This window comes from Cetorhinus maximus, chromosome 14, assembly GCF_964194155.1.
Source record: "Cetorhinus maximus chromosome 14, sCetMax3.hap1.1, whole genome shotgun sequence".
NCBI classification, from domain to species: Eukaryota; Metazoa; Chordata; class Chondrichthyes; order Lamniformes; family Cetorhinidae; genus Cetorhinus; species Cetorhinus maximus.
Window position 1 is genome coordinate 106,985,711 of NC_135892.1, and position 18,195 is coordinate 107,003,905.

An 18,195-nucleotide genomic window follows, 5' to 3' on the forward strand; every position below is an offset into this window, starting at 1 on the left:
TTGTATATTTTTTTATTAATCATTCATGGGATGTGGGCATCACTAGAAAAACTAGCATTTATTGACCAGCCCTAATTGCCCTCAAGAAGGTGGTGAGCTGCCTTCTTGAACCGCTGCAATCCCTGTGTTGATGGTATTCCCACAGGGACGTTAGGGAGGGACTTCCAGAATTTTGACCCAGCGATGACAAGGAATGTTCAAGCCAGGATGGTGTATGACTTGGAAATGAACTTGGAGCTGGTGGTGTTCCCATGCACCCGTTGCTCTTGTCCTATGTGATAGATGTCCTGGAAGTGAGAGATGCTGTCGAAGCAGCCTTGCTGAGTTACTGCAGTGCAGCTTGTAGATGGTACACACTGCAACTGCGTTCCGTGATTAGTGGAGGGGGTGAACTTTTAAGCTGGTGAGTGGGATGCCAATCATGAGAGGTGCTTTTGCCTGGATGGTGTTGAGCTTCTTAAGTGTCGTTGGAGCTGCAGGCAAGTAGCATTTCGTCATACTATAAAATGGGCTCATTACTGTTTAGCCAGCTTAGCATTCAAAAGTTGGCTTTTTATCCATTTGCTGGAGGTTTTAAGTTTTGGTTGGAAACTTTCATTTCAAGTATTAGTTAGCTTTATCTGCATTTTAATTTTTTTTATTCATTCATGGGATGTGGGATTCGCTGGCTGGGCCAGCATTTATTGTCCATCCCTAGTTGCCCTTGAGAAGGTGGTGGTGAGTTGCCTTCTTGACCGCTGCAGTCCATGTGGTGTAGGTACACCCACAGTGCTGTTAGGGAGGGAGTTCCAGGATTTTGACCCAGTGACAGTGAAGGAATGGCGATATATTTGCAAGTCAGGATGGTGAGTGACTTGGAGGGGAACTTCCAGGTGGTGGTCTTCCCATCTATCTGCTGTCTTTGTTCTTTTAGATGGTAGTGCTCGTGGGTTTGGAAGGTGCTGTTGAAGGAACCTTGGTGAATTCCTGCAGTGCATCTTGTAGATGGTACACACTGCTATGCGTCCGTGATGGAGGGAGTGAATGTTTGTGGATGTGGTGCCAAATCAAGTGGACTGCTTTGTCCTGGATGTGTCAAGCTTCTCAAGTGTTGTGGGAGCTGCACTCATCCAGACAAGTGGAGAGTATTCCATCACATTTCATCAAATTGGTGCATTATTTTCTACTGTTGTGCATGTCTAAGTTTTTGCAGTTGCCAGCCTTTTTGCTACAAAAGTGTTCCATCTAGGAATTCCATTGACGTTTGGAAGAAGAAGATTAATTCATGAGGCAACAAGAAAAGCAAGTATGTTTAAAGCTCTCAGTACCTCAATATGTGGCTCTGTAGTACCTTTAGTCTCAGTGCTAGGCATGCCCGTTTCAATACCGTGGCAAGGGCATTAATGTGGGTGATGTGAGCATGCACCAACGGGTGCAGAGTAGGCATATCATGACCAGTCAGTGTCTTACATTGATTTGACAACAATGCTGCCATTTTTGACCACAGTACTTTAGTTAATGCCCTCTCTTAAACACACACATGAAAATGTGCACATTGCACCGAGGACCCCCACCTGACTTGGGCTATTTAAAAGGATCATCAACAACGTGCAGGTTAGCTGCTGCTTGCTCTCAACTAGCTTTATTTGTGTTTGTGGAAGTGTTGGGTGTTTTGAGGAGTTGGTTACATTTAGTGCAGTCTGCAGGGAGTAATACTGCCGATGGGAAAGGCGTTGGTTGTGACTGCAGGGGCTCTGGGCACACCACTCGCTGCCAGTCATGGATTCCCTTGGAATGCAGCATGACAAGGAGACAATGCAAAGGCAGCAAATAAGAAGATAAGAAGGAGGAAGAGGAGAGAGGACATTATGTTTTTCTCTCTGAATAGAGAAAAGCAAATGGAGTGTGCTCTTGCCTTTGCCAGGAAAAAGGGATTCCGCATGACACAGAGTGCTAACAACTTTGCAACGCGCTGCATCTGCTGAGGTGTACTGCAACCACAAGATTACAATACGCTGAATGTGCACTTGTGTGTGACCATGATCAGCACATCACGCAGGTGAATGCCTGCTATCCTGTTAGTAATCATTCTGTGCCAGTCTGCTGTTCCAGCAATCTTTCAGCCACCACGTAAAACCAGAGGGTGGCTGTCGGCGGCAAGGACTTTGGACTCTAGACCTGGCTCAAGACTCCCCTCCACAACCCAACCACATCTGGCAAATCTGCATTCAGTGAGAGCCGTGCTGCCACGAGAAACATCACTGAGCGGCTGTCTGGGATCCTGAAACTATGGTTCCACTGCTTCAAACACCCTGATGTTCTCGTACTTGTTGGAGTGGATACTCTGATTCATGATGGTCTGTGGCATCCTGCACAATTCAGCAGAATTGTAGTTGACCACAATTTGTAATGTCATGGCCTGGCATATCCCCACTTTACCATTACCACCAAGCCAGGGGATCAACCCTGGTTCAATGAAGAGTGCAGGAGGGCATGCCAGGAGCACACCAGGCATACCTAAAAATAAGGTGTCAACCTGGTGAAGCTACAACATAGGACTACTTGCATGCCAAACAGCAAACGATAGACAGAGCTAAGTGATCCCACAGCCAACAGATCCGATCTAAGCTCTGCTGTCCTGCCACTTCTAGTCGTGAATGGTAGTGGACAATTAAACAACTCGCTGGAAGAGGAGGCTTCACAAATACCCCTCAATGATGGGGGAGCTCAGCACGTCAGTGCATTTGTGACAATGTTCAGCCAGAAGTGCGAGTGGATGATCCATCTTGGCCTCCTTTGGAGGTTCCCCAGCATCACAGGTGCCAGTCTTCAGCCAATTCGATTCACTCCATGTGATATCAAGAAACGGCTGAAGGCACTGGATACTAAAAAGACTATGGGCCCCAATACTATTCTACCAATAGTACTTCAGAACTTGCCATGTCCCTGTTCCAGTACAGCTACAACACTAGCATCTACCCAGCAATGTGGAAAGTTGCCCAGGTATATCCTGTACACAAAACGCAGGGCAAATACAACCCGGCCAATTACCGCCCCATCGGTCTACTCTCGATCATCAGTAAAGTGATGGAAGGGGTGATCAACAGCGCTATCAAACGGCACTTGCTTAGCAATAACCTGCTCACTGACGCCCAGTTTGGGTTCTGCCAGGGCCACTCAGCTCCTGACCTCATTACAGCCTTGGTTCAAACATGGACACAAATGCTGAACTCCAGAAGTGAGGTAAGAGTGACTGCCCTTGACGTCAAGGCAGTATTTGACCAAGTGCAGCATCAAGGAGCCATGGCAAAACTGAAGTCAATGGGAATCGGGGAAAACTCTCCGCTAGTTAGAGTCATACCTAGCACAAAGGAAGATGGTTGTGGTTGTCGGAGGTCAATCATCTCAGTTCCAGGACATCAATACAGGAGTTCCTCAGGGTAATGTCCTCGGCCCAACCATCTTCAGCTGCTTCATCAATGACCTTCCTTCCATCATAAGGTCAGAAGTGGGGATGTTTGCTGATCATTGCACAACGTTCAGCATCATGTGCAACTCCGCAGATACTGAAACAGTCCATGTCCAAATGCAACAAGATCTGGGCAATATCCAGGCCTGGGCTGACAAGTGGTAAGTAACATTCGCACCACACAAGTGTCAAGCAATGACCACCTCCAATAAGGGAGAATCTAAACATCGCTCCTTGACATTCAATGCCATCACCTTCACTGAATCCCCCACTATCAACATCCTGGGGGTTACCATTGACCAGAAACTGAACTGGGCTAGCCATATAAATACTGTGGCTATAAAAGCAGGTCAGAGGCTAGGAATCCTGTGGCAAATAACTCACCTCCTGACTCCCCAAAGCCTGTCCACCATCTACAAGGCACAAGTCAGGAGTGTGATGGAATACTCCCCACTTGCCTGGATGAGTGCAGTACCGACAACATTCAAGAAGCTTGACACCATCCAGGACAAAGCAGTCCACTTGATTGGCACCACATCCACAAACATTCACTCTCTCTACCACTGACGCACAGTGGCAGCCATGTGTACCATTTACAAGATGCACTGCAGGAATTCACCAAGGCTCCTTCCAAACCCATAGCCGCTACCATCTAGAAGGACAAGGCAGCAAACACATGAGAACACCACCACCTAGAAATTGCCCTCCAAGCCACTCATCATCCTAACTTGGAAATATATCACCGTTGCTTCACTGCCATTGGGTCTAAATCCTGGAACTCTAAATCCTGAAACTCAGGAAAGCCAATAGAATGTTATCATTTATTGCAAGGGAAATTGACTACATAAGTAGAGAGGTTATGCTTCAGTTATCCAGAGCACTGGTGAGACCATATCTGGAGCACTGTGTACAATATTGGTGGCCTTATTTAAGGAAGGATGTAAATGCGTTGGTAGCAGTTCAGATAAGGTTTACCAGACTAATACCTGGAACGGGCAGGTTGTCTTATGAGGAAAGGTTGGACAGGTTAGGCTTGTATCCACTGGAGTTTAGAAGAATAAGAGGCGACTTATGAAACATATAAGATCCTGAGGGTTCTTGACAGGGTGGATGTGGAGAGGATGTTTCCTCTTGTGGGAGAATCTAGAACTAGAGGTCACTGTTTAAAAATAAGGGATCACCCATTTAAAATGGAGATGAGGCGACATTTTTTCTCTCAGAGGGTCGTGTGTCTTTGGAGCTCTCTTTCTGAAAAGGCAATAGAAGCAGAGTCTTTGAATATTTTTAAGGCAGAGGTGGATAGATTCTTGGTAAGTAAGGGAGTGATAGGATATCAGGGGTAGGCAGGATGCAGATTTGAGGTTACTATCAGGTCAGCCATGATCTTAATAAATGGCGGAGCAGGCTTGTGGGCCAAATGGCCTACTCCTGCTCCTTGTTCGTTTGTTCGTAACTCCCTCCCTAACAGCACTCTGGGTGTACCTACACCACATGGACTGCAGCGGTTCAAGAAGGCAGCTCACCACCACCTTCTCAAGGGCAATTCGGGATGGGCAATAAATGCTGGCCTAGCCAGTGACGCCCACATCCCATGAATGAATAAAATGAAAAACTGGCAATAAGGGCACAGCCTTTGCCACCACAGGTTCAGCGATTACCTAAATAGAAGGAGCAGGAGAGAAGGCAGCCAGCACATCCACTTTCCAGATGGGCTGTCCATGAGCACCTGATTTGACTTCAGTTCTTATGAATGCAATCCCAGATCCACATTGTAGTAAAACAGTCACACATCTTATCATCCCTCTTTTACAGACCATCACTGCGTCCTCTTGGTCACATTCCTGAAATAAAAGCCATCATAAACAGCCATTCAATATCAACTTTATCCATTAAAACATCCAATATTATATACAAAATTCAACTAATTATCCTTGTTCATTTCCTTAGTGTGTGTCTTGCAGATGCCTTTGCCAGGTCTAGTGCTCTGTAGTGTTACCCCCAACACTGCAACATGGCTGCAGACTTCTAGTAAGGGTGTCTGCAGATGGCCTTATGTGACGTCCTCGAACAGCACTGGCCCTCGAACGCCCAGCTTCTGACAGCCTCATCTCAGCACGGGCTGTCCAATTGAGGCCCCCAGGTCTTATGTATCCACCTCAATCTTATTCCAGGCCTTCCATATATGAACCTGGACAACGAACTCAGAAGATGAAATAAAAACAAAAATAGCTGGAAAAACTCAGCAGGTCTGACAGCCTCTGCGGAGAGGAACACAGTTAATGTTTCGAGTCCGTATGACTCTTCATCAGAACTAAGAAATATAGAAATGAGGTGAAATATAAACTGATTGAGGGGGTGGGACAGGTAGAGCTGGATAGAGGGCCAGTGATAGGTGGAGGCAAAGAAGAGATTGCCAAAGCTGTCATAGACAAAAGGACAAAGGGGTGTTGATGGTGGTGATATTAGCTGAGGAATGTGCTAATGATGACATTGAGGGTAGAAAGCAGGACGAGCAAGTGACAGATAGCCCTAGTGGGGGTGGGGTGGGGGGAAGGGATCGAAATAGGCTAAAAGGTAGAGCTAAAACAATATATAGAAATACATTTAAAAATAATGGAAATAGGTGGGAAAAGAAAAATATATATTTAAAAAATTTAATTAAAAAAATAATAAATAATAAATAAATAAAAAATTATAAATTATTGGAAAAGGGGAGATCAGAAAGTGGGTGGGGATGGAGGAGAGAGTTCAGAATCTGAAGTTGTTGAACTCAATGTTAAGTTCGGAAAGCTGTTAAGTGCCTAGTCGGAAGATGAGGTGCTGTTCCTCCAGTTTGCGTTGAGCTTCGCTGGAACCTTGCAACAGGCCAAGGACGGACATGTGGGCATGAGAGCAGGGTGATGTGTTGAAGTGGCAAGCGACAGGGAGATTTGGGTCATGCTTGCAAACAGACCAAAGGTGTTCCGCAAAGCGGTCACCCAGTCTGCGTTTGGTCTCCAATGTAGAGGAGACTGCATTGGGAGCAGCAAATGCAGTAGACTAAATTGAGGGAAGTGCAAGTGAAATGCTGCTTCACTTGAAAAGAGTGTTTGAGCCCTTGGACGGTGAGAAGGGGGGAAGTAAAAGGGCAAGTGTTGCACCTTCTGCGGTTGCATGGGAAGGTGCCGTGGGAGGAGGTTGAGGTGTAGGGTGTGATGGAGGAGTGGACTAGGGTGTCTGACCAAGACCAATTATTAAAAAAGAAATAATTTCTGAAAATGTGTAAAGACATGGGTGAAATTCTGAATAAAACAAGTGACTGTGTTCATTGTGAGAATACAGAAGCTTTGCTTTGTTCACATAGTTTTGCGCAAGGGTCTGCATGCAAATTCTGCATTCAACCTTTGTCTCTTGGCCCTTTGTGGATGAAATTGTGGTCCAGAATTAGTCTTTGATATTTAACCGGATAAACTCAGGAGGAAATTGTGGAGTTTTTTGTATTCTGTTTGTGATCACCTTATAGCTTAATTATGAAAATATAGAGAAATATAACACCAAGGGAACTTTTGACGAGTTTCTTGCTAGCAAACTGTGGCATGTGTTTTTGGTGAAAGAGCTCACTGCCAGTAGGTGGCACTATTATTCATTCGTCCAATAATTGGCTTTGTAACAACTACATTTGCTTGTATTTATATAAGGTTTTTAATGTAGTAAAACATCACAAGGAGATTTATCAAACAAAATTTCAGACTGAGTCATAAAAGGGCAGATGACCAAAAGCATGGTCATAGTGGTAGGCTATCTTAAAGAAGGGAAAAGATTAGGGAGGCGAAGGGGTTTAAGGAGGGAATTCGAGAGTTTAGAGTCTTAGTAGCTGAAGGCACAGCCACTAATGGCGGAGCAATTAAAATTGGGGATTCTCAAGAGGCCAGAATTGGAGGAGTGCAGAGAGGGCTGTAGAGCCAGAGGAGATTATAGAAATAGGGAAGAGCATGACCATGGAGGGCATTGAAAACATGGGTGAGAGTTTTAAAATCGAGGCATTGCTTAACCAGGAGCAATTGTACATCAACTAGCACAGGAACGATGGGTAAATGAGATTTGGTGTGAGTTAGAACATGGGCAGTAGAGCTTTGGATGACTACAAGTTTGGGAGTGAAATATGGGAGCCCATCCAGGAGTGCATTGGAATGGTCAAGTCTAGAGGTAACAAAGACACAGATAAGGGCTTCAGCAGCCAATGAACGTGGAAAGTCAGTTGATATTATGATGGTGGAAATAGGTGGTCTTGGTAATGATGCAGGTATAAGCTCATCTCAGGGTCGAATACGACACCAAGTTTACAAACAGTTTAAAAACAAAAAACTGCGGATGCTGGAAATCCAAAACAAAAACTGAATTACCTGGAAAAACTCAGCAGGTCTGGCAGCATCGGCGGAGAAGAAAAGAGTTGATGTTTAGTTGACGTTGAGGACTCAAAACGTCAACTCTTTTCTTCTCCACCGATGCTGCCAGACCTGCTGAGTTTTTCCAGGTAATTCTGTTTTTGTTTTACAAACAATTTAGTTCAGCCTTAGAGAATTGCAAGGGAGAGAGGCGGAGCCAATAGCTGGGGAACAGAGATTGTGGCAGGGATCAAAGACAATGACTTCAATCTTCCCAATGTTTAGTTGGAGGAAATTTTTGCTTATCCAGTCTTGGATGACAGATAGGCAGTCAGAAAATTTGAAGAAAGTGGAGGTTTCAAGAGAGGTGGTGCTGAAGGGCAACATGTGGATGAAAATTAGGGGTAGAATTTTCCCCTGTTGGGGGGGGTTGTGTGGGGGTGGGCACAGGTGGGCGCGGACCCGATCGGTGCCCCCGATCAGGTCCATGCCGCCATTTTACCTTGGCGGGCCAATTAAGGCCCGCCCAGCATGACGCGCACCCAGAAGCACTGTGCGAGCAGGGGAGGGGGTGGGGGGTTTCCCTGAGTCGGGAGTGCGCTCTTTCGCGCACACGCGGGAAAGAGCACAGAAATCTCCCTGAGACACAGAGGTGCCTCAGGGAGATTAGTTTTAAGTTTTACCAGTTCAATAAAGTGTTGAAAAAATGTTTATGACATGTCCCCTCATGTGAAACTGTCACATGAGCGGGGACATGTGCATTAATTTCAATAAAAATTTTTGAGAAAATTTAAAATCTTTCATGAAACCTCATCCTGCCCGTGGATGAGGTTCCATGAAAAATGTGAAGGCCGCTTGGGCTCTTCGCCTGCCCGCCAACCTTAAAGTTGGACGGACAGCTCCATTAATTATTTTAATTGTTAGTTAAATGGTCTTAATAGGCCTTTGACAGTTTGGTGGGCGGGCAGCCAAGTCGGCCGCGCGCAAGCCGAACTGAAAATCTAAATGACACCCCGCATCATTTTACACCTCGACAAGAGGGTCCTGCCTCCCCGCTCGCTGAGCTGAAGATTCTCCCCTAGGTAAATATTACCTTTGATCAAATGCAGCAAAAATATAGTGGCCAAAAATGCAATAAATGAAAGAATAACTGCTGATATGTCTGGTTCTGAATGGAAATTGTTTTAAAATGATGGCCTTGAAGCTAATATTAATACATAAATGCTTGATGAATTCATAGAACTGTAGAATGGTTACAGCACAGAAGAAGGCCATTCTGCCCATTGTGTCCATGCCAGGAGCAACTCAGCTAACCCCATTTTCCCTGTAGTGCTGCAATTTTTTTCTCTTCAGATAATTATCCAATTCCCTTTTAGAAGCCACAACTGTATCTGCCTCCCCACACTCCCAGGCAGTGCATTCCAGATCCTAATCACATGCTGCGTAAAAAGTTTTTCCTCATATCTGCTTTAATTCTTTCGCCATTCGCCTTAAATCAGTATTCCTCCTGCCAATGGGAACAGTTTCTCCCTATCTACTCAGTTCGCACCTCATGATTTTGAACGCTTCCATCAAATTCAAATTTCTCTCTTCTAAGATGAACAACCCCAGCTTCTCCAATCTATCCATGTAACTGAAGCCCCTGGTCCCTGTAATCATTCATAGGACATTGCTTTGTTCACTATGTTTACAGAGGGATTACTCTGTTAGCAGTAGTAGAAGAAAGAAATAACTTACATTTATATAGTGCCTTGCATGTCCTTAGGATACCCAAAAGCATTTTATAGCCAATGCAACTGTGTTTTTGAACTGTAATTACTGATAATATGTAAGCAGTTCACACAAATTTAGGTCTCACAAAGACCAGTGAAATAACTGACAAGATTAATCTGTTTTGGTGCTATTGGGTGAGGGATAAACGCTCGCCAGCTGCACCTGTGGCTCAGTTCATAGCACCCTCGCCTTTGAATCAGAGGGTTGTGGGTTCGTGTCCCACTCCCGGAAACCAAGAACTGTGATTGTACTCGAAAGAGTTGCAATCTGTGACTGTTGATAACTCGAAAGAGTTTCCCTGCTCTGATTCAACAAGTGCCATGGAATCTTCCAAATTCACCTTCTTTCACTCTGTCTACTAAAGACTTTTAGGGTGTGCCTGGCAACGTTCCCATGTTGCCTTAAGAATTCCACCCTCACAGCCTTCTTTGGCCCAACATGAGCCGTTGGGAACAGGGATGGGTTTTGTTCCCGGCCTTCACTTGGCTCCGATTAGATTTTATGAGGTTATTCGGTACCTTAAAATTAGTTACAGTTATATATCCCTTTGGAAAAAGTAAATAAATAAATGTGGTCCCCCTTACAAGGGCTGCCTGTGCTAATTATTTAAATAGCCCTATTCTTGCGATTTGGGATGGAATGCACTTTTTTGACTAAAATCACCCAGAAGTCCCATTTCCCCTGCACTCCAGAATTCAGGGATGTTATGAATGTCTGGCCAGCTTTAGAATTCTGACTTGAATGTTCTAGACCTCCTGTAACTAGTTTTGACAATTATTTTTCCTTCAGGATGTTTTTATGTCATTCTCTTAATACAGTTCTTTAATTGACTGTCCAACATTCAATTGATCTTCTAACTTTCCCTCCTTTAGCTGCTTTGACTAAAAGGTTTCCTGATCTGTAAATGTTGATCTAGCCCAGCCTCCTCCATCTGTTTCCAATTGTGTTTTTGCCTTGTATTTCACACACAGGCAGCCAGCCTGCTCCCAATTTATTGTGAGTGAATTATTATTGTTGCAAATAAGATTTCATTACAAAATGGGGCAACTATCCTCTCAGTGCTGGATGCCTCAAGGCTGTGACTATGGACAATGCTGGCTTGTGCTATGGGCTGGTCTGTGAATAGCACAATTTAAATCACTCTTAACTATCAGCACCAACTAAGAGGTCTCTAGTTTGTTTCACTAGAATGGATTTGAATTGTTTCACTGATGCCTTAGACTTCTAACCCAATGGCATTTGTGGTTTTAAAACCTTACATAAAAAAATTACATTGCATCTTTCACCACCTCTGGACATCCCAAAGTACTTTACAGCTAGTGAAGTACTTTTGAAGTGTAGTTAGGAAATGTGACTACCTATTTGTGCAAAGTCCCACAAAATTTATGTGATAATGTCCAGGAATTCTGTTTTTAATGAGGTTGGTTGAGGAATAAGTATTGGCTTGGACACCAGGGAAAATTCCTCTTCTCTTCTTTGAAATAGTCCCATGGGATCTTTAATGTTTACCTGTGAAAGCAGACCGGGTCTCGGTTTAATGTCTCATCTGAAAGAGGGATGACTGTATGTAAAACAATATGTATTATTTCTGGATACATTATAAAATGGGGCATTAGTTTACATTGTTAGAAATTTAAACTGGAACAGTATTCTTCAAAAAGAAAGATATGGGTTTCTCTTGATTACAACAGAATAGATGAACGCAATACCTGAAAATGATATCTAAGCCATGTCCATGTCTGAGACTTTAGTGTATTGATCTGATCTGGGAAATGACAATCAGTTCCTTTCTATAAGAGACATCACAAAGTAAAACTGTAAAGAGTCAGCTCATAACTTGACTATACTGAAGGTTTTTTTATGGAGAGTGCGTTGGGACTTGAGGTGGATCACTAAATATATTCATGGAAAACCAGACACAGTGGGCAGAATTTTCTGCCTGTTGGGCGGGCAGGCCAGATTCAATCTCCGTCAGGCAGGGAGCCGATCCCCACCGGAGAAGCGGGCTCCGCCACCATTTTAAGTAGGCGGGCCAATTAAGGCCCGCCTAGCGCTTCCTGTGCAGGCGGGGGGGATTCCCCAAATGCAAGAGTGCGCTCTTTTCCGCATGCGCACGAAAGAGCGCACATCTCCCTGAGGCCAAGTGCTGCCTCAGGGAGATCGCTGACAGCTTTATAAACTTTAAAAATAGAAAAATAAAAAAACCCTTAACATGTCCCCCTCATGTGACAATGTCACACGAGATGGGACATGTTAGTAAATTTCACTGAAACTTTAATAAACTTTTTTAAACCCTAGATGAAACCTCATTCCGCCGGTGGATGAGGTTTCATGTTTTATCTATTTGCCGCCGGGGCTCCTGGCCTGCCCGCCAACCTTAAGGTTGGACGGGCAGGTCCTTTAATTGTTTAAATTATCCTGTCAATGGCCTCAATTGGCCATTGACAGGTTGGCGAGCAGACAGCTGATCTCGCTGTGCCCCTGCTTTCCTGAAGATTTAAATGGGGCGGGATGACATCAGGGGCCCCCTGCTCGCCGACGGAAAAATTCAGCCCAGTAAGTGGTTTGATAATGAGGTAATGATCACTTAGAGATTATAATGGGATTAGTGCAGTTAGGAATACTTTCATTATAATACATTGAAAGGTGCTTAATTACAAGGATTATAAAATACTGCTGATGAGAATATTATAATTATTTTCAGAGGGCAATGTATGGTTGCAATAAACTCCTTTTGTCACAGGGAGAAAGCTCTTGGGCTTTTTCTATATTGTTTTTACTTACTAATCTGTTTGAAAGACTAAGTTCTTTAGTGCAAGGTACCACGGAGGTTGATAAAAGAGATTATATAAATTAACTGTTACAAATTTTGGGCCTACACTAGATTTTCCCTTAGCTTCAGCTTCACTGGTCTATCCTGTAAGTGGCCCCCACAATATTTATGATCTGGAGTCTGCCTTTACTGCTCAATATCCAGTCATCTTGTAATGTGAACTTGATGTTGAAAACTGGCACACGCCTCCAACACCCTCTGCATTTTCTCTATCCTCCAAAAGGTGGACAAATTAGTGAGACAAAGCCAGTCGTAAATCAACAAACTGATTAATATTTAACATGTTATCTGAATGAACAGGGTAATGATTAGAGTGGATTCCACTAATTTAATAATGGGCACTCTCACCCCTAAATACATTATTCAGATGTGCCATTCTCCCTAAATCTAATCATCACTATCCCTAAGTTTCCTTTTTTGTGGTCTGGTTCTTACAGGCTGACATGGCAGTCCATGTATTTCTATCTTGGCCAAACAGAAAGAGTCTGTTCCTCTCCATGAATGGGCCAAGCTGGCTGCCACCCTACGAGGAATGGCCATCTTCCAGCTAGCCCAAGGTTGAACTCACTTGATTCATTTTGATCCATCTTTTCTCCTTCCAGATGTTGATGGACCTGCTATGCATTTCCAGCATTCCCTGTCTTTCCTTCAGATTTACAGCCATCAAAATGTTTTTCTTTTTATTTAACAGCACAAAACGTACTAATATCATTTGCCGCAAGAATCTGTATGTTCCAGTTTTATAAAACCTACAAATGTATCCTCAGATTTACGACTGGAATAATAACTGGAATATTTACTTTATAGAGAGGGACACTGGGATTAATAAACTGATCTATTCGTTTGAAGTGATTGTGAAATGATGTAATTCAATTTCTAGGAGGCAGTAATAGGATATTTGTAATATGATATCTCAGTTGAAATACTCTGTAACAAACTTGGAATAATGTTTTGGAAACAGCAAACCTAAGCTGTGTTATGTATCATATTTCTCAGAAAGGTCCATACACTTTTTTCTAATGCGGTAGAACCTGCACGCATACAGTTAAGTCTGGCTGACCACAGTTAATTGCTAGATCATTCTTTGAACAATAAGTCAGGCACAAGCCTTAATTTGGAACTGGAGATGACAAGTTATTAAAATGCACCTGGGGAGAAGATGATCTCTTAGACAAGGCAGCTGGGAGAAAAAAGCAAAGGGGTGAATTCTGACAGCCTTTTCTTTAGTATATTGCAAGATCTGAGCATTTTGTTATATTGCCCTCTCTGCTGCCCCCTCTGTTAGGGAGGTGTAAATAAAGTTAGTTCGATAATGGCTGCCTGCATGTGAGTACGTCTTAGTGCAATAAACAACATTCACCTAGTATTGCCGGACCCTTGCTGTCCCATTCACAACAGCAATTTGACTGCTTCCGTTTTGAAATGGGGCCTACCACAAGGTGTTCAAAGCACTGGCTTGTTCTTTTACAAAGTGCCCCTTAACTAATTGGTTATTTTTGGTCAGAACTGCTCAGTTCCATTGGAGAGAAGAGACCCAGCAAAAGACAAATCTTGAATTCTTTTTACGGGCCAAGGAGGAGGATGAGTGCATCTCCGTCATGTGCAAAAAATAATCTGGGCCTCTTCCTGTGCCCCCGTATCCTCCTCTCTCCACCCCATCCTCCACAACTTAATTTGCTGGCGCATGCTCCTGCCCGATGTTCAGGCTTCAAACTGACAAGTTGTTTCAGGTTGACAGGTGCCCTGTAGCTCACCGGCCAATTTTAAATGATGCCATAGCCTCAAATTCAAGTAGCTGGGATCACCCAGTGTGTTCCACCTGTCTGTCGCTGGAAAGGTCAAAATAGATCCCATGTGAACAAAATTACCTTAGCTATTTCCAGCCAAATTTTTGTCTATGTTTGGGAAGACATCCTCTCTTTGTCATTTGTACAATAACAACTTGCATTTAAACAGCACCTTTAACATAGCAAAACATCCCAAGTTGCTCAGTGGGTATAAGGAATGGCCCAGATCTTCCGCTCAGCAGCGATGCTGAGACAATCGCTGTTGACTGCAAAGATTGTTGCGCCCCAACCTTTTTGTGACCTCCCAGCTGGGACAGCTACAGCAGCTATGCTTCAGCGCAGCCATCCTTGGAGCACACAAAGAGGAGCAGCGCAGAGGATACGTCTCCTTATTACCACATCAACTGCCATATTCAGGTAGGTGTTCAAAGATTTCAAAGGTTTCAGTGGGTTAGTGAGTGAGCGGATGAATGGACGAATGTGTGAGTTGGTGAGCAGATGAGTGAGTGGGTGTGGGACTGGTTGGGGGAGTCAGGCAGTGGGTTGGGCAGTCAGGTCGGAGATGGGTAATCGGGACAGGGGATGGGTAGTCGGGACGGGATAGGCAGTTGGGTTGGGGGTTGGAAAGTCAGGTTGGAGGGGTGGGTTGGGAGGGTGGGTAGGTGGAGTGAGTAGTCAAGGCATATGGTAAATAGTCAGGTCAGGGTGGTGGGCATTTGGGTCGGGGGTAAGCAATCAGGTCATGCGTTGGGTAGTTGGGCCAGGGAGGTGGGTAGTCGGGTCAGGGATTTGGTAATTGAATCAGGTTGCGTCGGGGCTGGAGGGAGTTGGGTGTGGTGGTGGTGGTTGGGAGTGTGGGGATGATGTATGTTTGTGGGATGATGGGTTGAGTTATGCTGTTAATCACTGGTTTACACCAGAGATTAAATAGTGTAACAATTCTGTAGGATAAGTATCCAGGTAAGTAGCGCGAATCTAGCCCAAGTTTCCAACGCTGAGATCAGTGTAAGAAACATTCACGCAAGGTCTCAGAAAGCACAAATCAAACCATCGGAAGTTTAAACTTCCAGTGCAATTACAGCACTTGTCCCTGCGTCAGGACTTCCAGTGGATCCTGAAGCGCAACAGCAGTGGACACCTCAATATTTGCCACTGTTGGCATCAGAAGGTCTGGTCCATTGCATTTCCAATAAAACACTGTTTCTATTAGAGCCCCAAGTCGCTAACTATCCATAATTGACTTAATTGAGCAAGTAAAAGGTTTCTACTGTAATTTTATTCTAGTTTTTCTCACTGAACATTCAGAACTGTCAGTGCTGTCTCTTTATGGACTGCCACACTTACAAACATTATATAGTTGGGTGGGAAGGTCTTCATAGAAATATCAGATAAACTATGCCCAAAATTATCATGTAGCACTCAACAGGAATACTTATTTGCTCTCTGTGCCAATCTGATGTGTAGAACAGAACATTCTTTGTTTGGGATCATATACTGCAGGGCCATTCACACATAGACAACATCAGTCACGGGCCACACACATAAAAATCAACTTAATTTAGTTTTTTTAGAGAAAATACAGAAAAGTTCAACTCACCCACTGTTTTAATGCATTGGCTGAATTTAAATATATTGTTAAGTATTATTACAGTAATTTAGCTGATGCTTTTATCCAAAGCAAATTCGTAACAATGATAATAAGTGCTATTTTGAAGGCGCTACTGTCATAGATCTATATTTTTAGAAATCTTGTTGTGGGCCAGATGAAATTGAGTAACGGCCCATGGGTTGTGGGTTCCCCGCCCCTGATATACTGAGAGGGGCCCTTTCACATCAAAATAATGGGGCCATGGGCGAACGAAAAGTTCAAAACGACCATCTGCTGGCTTCCTGAACCCTGCCTGAGTCAGTTTTTGAGGTGGGGAAAAATGCAGCCAAAGCTTCAGCTCAGAACAGGCAGAAGCCTTATCAAAACAGTTAAATCAGCCAGTTATAGGAGTCTGATGGAATTTTCAAGTTCCTTAAAGCAGAACACCCTAACAAAGAATGACTGAAGGCCGCACCAAAAAGAGCTGTGGCATAGATTTTTGTGGGGCCAGGAGAAGCAAAAATGTTGCAGGCCCCTCGTGACTGCTTTCCTCCCCACCCACGCCCCCAATCTGCCCCTTTAAGTGCAGACCTCTAGTTTGGCTCCATGTATGCATTGTTACACTTCAGTTATGGCATCTGAAGGCTAAGCTGTATAAATTAGACTTGACATGTTCCCTGATTTGGCTTTGGGTCATACATCACTACATGGAAAATCATCTCCCTCAGCAGCCCTGACCTTGGCAGGAATCAGCAGCAGACATTGCTTGATTTCAGAGAATGCTTCAAAGCTTTGCAGTTTTGTATATCCTGCGCATTTCTGAGAGAGCAAAAGTTTACAAAGAAGACTCACATTATTTGGTACAAACACTGCTATCAGGGCAGAATTTTCATAATTTTTCAATGTCATTTCTGTATTTAATTGATAGCAAAATGGGGTGGAAGCCATTGTTGCTTGTTGTTTTGCCCAGAAACCAATTTTCCCGAATCCCCCATGCTCTTTGGGCCATGCTACCTTTCACCTTTCAAGTCCTGCACGATCTAACATATATAAATTGTAGTTGAGGTCCAGTTGGGGCTAAAGTTCCAAATTTCCAACTTTTCTCTCACAAAGCAAAGGGAGGAAGACAAAGCATTATGAGGGACATCTGTTGCCAGGATCAACTGAGACTGGCAGAAGTGAGGAGTTTTTTAGCCTGAAGAGCGTGGAGAGTTTTGAGTAGCAGTTTCCACAGCTGGAAATGAATTTTCTGTTTCCTGTTTGTTTGGGGTTTCTGCCTAAACCATCAGTGACTTGATTCTCAACCGCTTCTGACAGCGTGAGACCAATGAGAGTTTTATACCCATCCTTTTATTTTCAATGAGGACTTGTCAGGAGCAGCTATGGCAATCCTTGTGGGCATACACCCCTGTTTGCCAATATAATGAGGAAGGATCACAGGATGGAGCAAAGAAAAATCAGGTAGCATTTAAGGAGGATGTGCCCCTGTCTACTAATATGTACATGTCTCTTTGGTGAGCCCCAGGAAGTTGTACCTTGTGCAGAAGCATCTTGACATGTATCTTCATTTGTCCCTTTCTGCTTACATTGCACTCTCCCAAGGTGTCATGAAACACAATTGTTCTTGCACTCATTTGACTGTTAGTGAGAACACACTGTCTCCTGTAAGTGAAATACAAAATCCTCAGCTTCAGCTGGAAAATACTATTCCATGCATTGAAAAGAGGTGCACCAAGGGCTGCACTACAAGCTAAATAAGATTATGCCACCCATATGGAAAAAAGGCAGTTGTGACTTCGTAGGGCTCCCCCACTGAACCTTCCTTCATTTGATTGTAGGATACTAGATTCATAAATTCACAGGGTTATGGTGAAAGAGCAAAGGAATGAGACTAACTGTTAAACTTTTGACAGCCAGTTGGTGAACAGGGAGACCAGAGGTCAATCTTTACTCAGTTTTAGATTTATTCACAAAGTGAAACATTACAAATGTATATCTCCTAACTCTGCAACCCACCATCAATATCAATAATTATGCTCTTTTTGAGAACAAATTAAATAAACTAATTAACAGCCCTTAAACAGGGCCATGGAATCTTTACAACTATCTGCGAGTGTAGACAGGCTCTCAGATCAACAGCTCAGCTTAAAGACAATGCCTGACAGTGCAGCACACTGTCAATACTGTATTGGAGTTTTAACTTGGATATTGTAACATGCTCAAATCTCTGGAATAGGACTTGATCCCACAACCTTCTGCTTCAGAGGCACATGTGCTATCACTGAGCCACAACTGACACTTAAGTGTCTCTTTATTTGTGCCCATGTAATCTTCTAATGAATGCCCTCCACCTAAATATCCTTAACCTTAATTTATACAGTTAACATTAATTGATAACTCTT

At 43.7% G+C, this 18,195-nt stretch overlaps 1 protein-coding gene and 1 long non-coding RNA gene across 2 annotated transcripts in view; one reads left to right on the plus strand and one right to left on the minus strand.

The window, feature by feature from the left end:
• wdr27 (WD repeat domain 27) overlaps nt 1-18,195 on the plus strand; it is a 478,059-nt gene that overhangs the window by 328,278 nt on the left and 131,586 nt on the right. The window lies entirely within an intron of this gene.
• LOC144689939 (uncharacterized) overlaps nt 1-18,195 on the minus strand; it is a 43,533-nt gene that overhangs the window by 6,396 nt on the left and 18,942 nt on the right. Inside the window, exon 2 of the long non-coding RNA XR_013578736.1 lies at nt 5,107-5,289. This is a non-coding gene — a long non-coding RNA (uncharacterized LOC144689939). The remainder of the gene's footprint in view (nt 1-5,106; nt 5,290-18,195) is intronic.